The sequence below is a fragment of the Pseudonaja textilis genome, chromosome 11, assembly GCF_049901715.1.
Source record: "Pseudonaja textilis isolate UNSWEBS1 chromosome 11, rPseTex1.2, whole genome shotgun sequence".
Classification (NCBI taxonomy): domain Eukaryota; kingdom Metazoa; phylum Chordata; class Lepidosauria; order Squamata; family Elapidae; genus Pseudonaja; species Pseudonaja textilis.
The window spans coordinates 13,225,983-13,231,991 of record NC_142000.1 but is presented as its reverse complement, the minus strand read 5'-3'; positions in this window follow the sequence as shown (position 1 = coordinate 13,231,991).

The window sequence follows — 6,009 nt, the reverse complement described above, 5'->3', positions numbered from 1 at the left end:
AGCAAACCGGCAGGGAAGAAGAAGAAGAAAGGGAAGGAGTTGCGCAAATGGAACGAAAGAGTCAAATGGTGCAGCCGGCGTATGACTGGAGGCACCAGTAAATTTCAGGTTACCATGACTGTATATAAAACATCAAAGTCATGCAGGCTTCATTAGAGAAAACAAACAAACACACACAGCTTCTTTTTGGTGGAGAGGGAAAGCCGGTTTTCCATGGTTGTAATTCCAATTAAATGCCGGTAGTATTTTTTTTTTTTTCTCCAGGTTTGGGAAAATCCTCTTGCAAAGTTGCCAGTACCTGTTTTATCTAATGCTCACAGCAAGAACAATACAGAGTTACATCCTGAATATCTTCACTTGTCTTACTTTTTAGAGCCCTGAATTCACTCTCGGCCAATGACATTTTTGCTGGGTATTTAAAAAAATAGCCTAACCATGTTATTGTTGTTATTTCCAGTCGGTTGTTTTCCGACGAGGTAAGGCTTGCAAGAATATGAATTGCTGATTGATTTCTATATCTGTTTTCTCGGTTATTATTTCTTCCGTTTGCCTTTTATCTCACAAGAAATTCAGTGAGAGCCATTACTTGATTATAAGCACTTGATGCCTATTAAAAAACAGTTTAGGATTCCAAGATAGGTGTGCCCGTATCTTTATAACTCTATTGAACATAATGATAATAGAAGCTGTTATCGGCTTAGGTAAACCAATGTTCACCTTCAACTCAGTTTCACTTAGATGCCATTGAGTCATAAAAGTATCTTGCTGAGTGTTCCTGTTAAAAACCACAGTGCAGCCTGCAAGTGATGGTGTGTCAGCACAATCTTGGAATAGAACAGAAGAGAATAATAGAAGTTGGAAGGGACCTTGGAGGTCTTCTAGTCCAACCCCCACTCAAGCAGGAAACCCTACACCATTTCAGACAAATGGTTATCCAATCTCTTCTTAAAAACTTCCAGTGTTGGAGCATTTACAACTTCTGGAGGCAAGTTGTTCCACTGGTTAATTGTTCTGACTGTCAGGAAATTCCTCCTTAGTTCTAGGTTGCTTCTCTCCTTGGTTATTAGTTTCCATCCGTTGTATCTTGCCCTTAACAATAGCAGATAATCAGAGTTGGAAGGGACCTTGTAGATCATCTAGTCCAACCCCTACCCAAGCAGACCCTACAGCATTTTTGACAGAAGGCAGTCCAGTCTCTTCTTGAAAGCTTCCAGTGATGAAGCTCCCACAACTTCCAAAGGCAACTTCTGTTCCATGGGTTGATTATTCCCACTGTCAAAAAGTTTCTCCTTATCTCCAGGTTGAATCTCTCCTTGATCAGTTTCCATCCATTGTTCCTTGTTTGGCCTACAGGCACTTTAGAAAATAGCTTGACCCCCTGTTCTCTGTGGAGGCCCCCCAAATATAGGAACACTGTTATCCTGTCTCCCCTGGTCCTTCTCTTCACTAGACTAGCAGGCCCAGTTCCTGCAACCGTTCTTCATATGTTCTACCCTCCAATCCCCTAATCATCCTGGTTTCTCTTCTCTGTACTTTTTCAGTACATCAGCCCTGCCTTAGATGTTTTGGAGAATAGGTTGACCTATTTTTGAGAATCACAAATCATTATTTCAAGGCCCGGGATATCCAATATATGAAAAGACCTTCACAGAAGTTTCCACTGGATTTGCTTTCCCAGGTAACAGGTGTTGTGGCTTCAGAGCCATGGTAGAGGCTGAGGAAGCCCTGGGCAGGTTCAGCCTCCTTAGATCTGCTGGGTCATGGGGGTTCAATCTTGGCAACTTTGAGACTTGTGGACTTTAATGTTGGCTGGGGAATTCTGGGAAGCAGCCATAATAATATATATTATTGGGGAGAAAACAGACTAAGGCAAGTTATTCTTCTTTTAAGGTAAATAGAACCTGAATTTGTTAAGGCTAAGGAGGTAGAAGGGCATCTTAGGTGTGTACTTGCACTGTCAAATATTATCTGTTGGTTCACTGACAGATTTGAGATGGGGTTATGTAATTAAGCATTCTGTCATTATGCAAATTCAGGTCACATCTCTACTTTTTAATGCACAGAGGATTTTTAATTATGCATGGGAGAAAACGAAACCCCGCTGTTCTCTCCCATTGGAGACTCCAGCCTTGCTAATTGCTACTGTTTTGTCCTCATTTGTCACTGGGTTTTTCAAAAGAAAACAAAAAAGATGTAATTTACTTCTTTAGGCAAATGAGCAAAATTCCTTGTAGATTTTTCCTTGTGGCTGATCAGTGGAAACATCCTGTTGATGTGCTTTAATTTGAAACATTTATCAAGAGTTATGGATTCGCTTGGCATCTTCCAAGCATCAAGCCTGTTTTTCAAATGGCAAGCAACTTTCTTTTTGCCTGCTGTTTTTTTCCTGTCTTTTTTCCTGCTTCTTGAGAGGTAAAGAAGTCTGACCTAGCTACCACCCTAAGCTAGTTGCTTAATTATTTAAAATGTCTTTAATTTTAGGGTGACATGATAGCAGTATTTCAGTACTTGAGAGGCTGCTACAAAGAAGAGGGGGTCCAATTATTCTCCAAAGCACCAGAAGGCAAAGGCAAGAAACAATGGATGGAAACTAATCAAGGAGAGAGAAGCAGTCTGGCATTGAGAAACTTCCTAACAGTGAGGACAATTAACCAGTGGAACAGCTTGCCACCAGAAGTTGGGTTGCTCCATCACCAGAGGTTTTTAAGAAGAGACTGGACAGCCACTTTTTATTTTATTTGGTTTGTCAATTGCTTACAAGATAATACGCACAAGTAAAAACATAGTTATGAATACATGGATACATATAAGAAAAATAAAAGAAACAATCGGACTGGGACGGTAGGCAGGTTGGTGCGTTTATGCACGCCCCTTACAGATCTTTTAGGAAAGGGGTCAATAGTAGAAAGTATTGTCTGAGATTATAGAAGTTCTCCTACTTGAGCAGGGGGCTGGACTAGAAGACGTCCAAGGTCCCTTCCAGCTTCTATTCTATTCTATTCTATTCTATTCTATTCTATTCTATTCTATTCTATTCTATTCTATTCTATTCTATTCTCTCCTCTCCTCTCCTCTCCTCTCCTCTACATTCTATTCTATTCTATTCTATTCTATTCTATTCTATTCTATTCTATTCTCTCCTCTCCTCTCCCCTCTCCTCTCCTTTCTACTCTACTCTACTCTACTCTACTCTACTCTACTCTGTTCTGAATTCTATTCTATTCTATTCTATTCTATTCTATTCTATTCTATTCTATTCTATTCTATTCCAAATGCACTCTAGATTAATTAAGCAAGAGAGTCCTCTGTGATTAATGTAATTGTTGGGTTTGGGTCAGTGTTTCTCAATTTGGCCAACATTAAGGTGTATCGGCTACAACTTCCAGAATTCCCCAGCCAGCATGGCTAGCTAGAGAATTCTGGGACTTGATATCCATGCTATCTGAGCTTGGCTGTTTTCTTGCAGACCTTTCATTGCCGTACTAGATAACCCGATCAGTGCTAGTAGGGAATGAGGTTGGATCTTATTTTATATTCTTGCCCTGTCAGTGTCGGTGGGGATAGTTTTAGAGATTCTTCGGTTGGGCTGTTTACTGTTTAGCATGTTTGGCAGTTCCTTGATTGGGGCATTTTTACTTCTTGATTGTTGGGTAATGAAAGGTCTGCAAGAAACAACCAGGCTCAGAGAGTATCAAGGATCCTCCAATCCTTTATTTATTTATTTATTGGTTGATTTGATTTGATTTGATTTGTCAGTTGCTTACAAGATACAGGTATAAAAATAAACATAGTTTTGAATACATGAGATAGATACTTATAAGAAAAATAAAAACAATAGGACATGGACGGTAGGCACGATTGGTGCGTTTATGCATGCCCCCTACAGGCCTCTTAGGAAGGGGGTGAGGTCAATAGCAGACAGTCTAAGGTTAAAGTTTTTGGGGTTTGGGGAAGAAACCACAGAGTCAGGTAGAGTATTCCAGACATTGACTGCTCTGTTGCTGAAGTTGTATTTTCTGCAGTCAAGTTTGGTGCTGTTAACCTTGAGTTTGTATCTATTGTTTGCTCTTGTGTTGTTATGGTTGAAGCGGAAGTATTCATTGACAGGTAGGACATTGCAATGTATGATTTTATGTACTATACTTAGATCGGACCAGAGGCGGCGTAGTTCTAGGTTTTCTAGGTCTAGAGTTTCAAGTCTGGTGGCATAAGATATTCTGCAACGAGTAGAGGAGCGGAGAACTCTTCTTGTGAAATATTTCTGGACTTTCTCAATTGTATTAATATCAGATACATGATATGGGTTCCAGACTGATGAGCTATATTCAAGTATAGGTCTAGCAAATGTTTTGTATGCTCTAGTTAGTAGTGTGATATTGCCAGAGAAGAAGCTACGTAGGATTAGATTGACAACTCTTAATGCCTTTTTGGCTATGTAGTTACAGTGGGCTCTAGCACTTAGTTCATTAGCGATGAGTATTCCAAGGTCCTTGACAGAGTTTGGATACTCAACAAGGTCTTGACTATTCAGCTTGTATTTTATTTTCTGATTTTTTTTTGCCAATAAGTAAGACAGAGCATTTATGTGTTGAGATTTGAAGTTGCCATTTGTTTGACCATTCTGATACATAGTCAAGGACTTTTTGGAGGGTAGTAGTATTGTCTGTGGTGTTGAATAGCTTGAATGTTGAATGTTGAATAATCCTCCTCCTCCTCCTCCTCCTCCTCCTCCTCCTCCTCCTGTTTCGACATCCTGAACTTTCAGTTGTAAGCTTGCAAACACATCACACTTTTTAAATGACAGCCTTAATGTTTCCTTTGGCTAAATCCTTAGATGATAAGCTTCTTCCGGATAAAGCTGATTGCATTCTTTCTGGGGGTTTATAAAATGCTGCAAATGGAGGTGGTGCCATAGGAACAAAACACAAGATGGCAAAGAAGATTAGGTGGTTTCCTATTGGAGAAACATTGACAACAGGTCAATTAAACCTAAATCAATTTCAGATAAAGGTCTGACATTCCTTTAAGGCTCAAATTGACAGTTCAGGAACTCAGAAGGCTGATTTAGGAAAGAATTAAATATAGTGGAGCAATTAGAAAGCGACTTGAAAAAGATGTTGAGACTCTAGATAAAGAGTGCAGAAAAGACCAACAAAGATGATTAGAGGACTGGAGGCAAAAACATATAAAGAACGGTTGCTGGAACTGGGTGTGTCTAGTCTAATGAAGAGAAGGACCAGGGGAGACATGATAGCAGTGTTGTCCTTGAGCCCTTATTTTTGAACATGTTTCTGACCAGTCTCTACATGGACCATGGACCATTCTTCAGTTCCTCCCTCTTGATTCAAACTATCTCCCATGTCAAATAAAGCAGATATTTCTGTTCCTTTTATTACTTCAGAGGTGGTATTCAGCCTATTCTGATCAGTTCTGGAGAACCGGTAGTGGAAATTTTGAGTAGGTCGCAGAACTGGCAAATCCCACCTCTGACTGGCCCCGCCCCCATCTATTCTCTGGCTCCCATTGAGTCCCAGCTGATCGGCTGGGTCTTCTTTGGTTGGCCCTGCACAGGAGAACGGAGCTGGAAAGCAGGTTAGTGGCGTGGGGAGGGAATGGGGATTTTGCAGTATCCTTCCCCTTCCATGCCCACCAAGCCACGCCACACCCACCAAGCTACACCCTAGAACCGGAAATTAAAAAAAAAAAATTGAATCCCACCACTGCCTTAAGCCATAGTTCAAAATTTAGACCATTTGCCAGCCAGCCAGCTAAATCATCAAACATGCTGCATGCCAGCTCCCTATGTAGATTCTAAGGCACTCATGCAAATAATGCAGCTATATTGCTGGACGTGCCAAAGGCACAAAGGCTGGCTAGATAAGAAAGATGTTCTCTACTCCCTGGTTTAAAGGAGCCATAAAACTTGCCAGGAGGGTAAAGAGAGAGGGGGAAATTCTAGCGAGATCCAATGGTTAATTACAATTCCTAGAGAATTCCTTTGCATCCCCA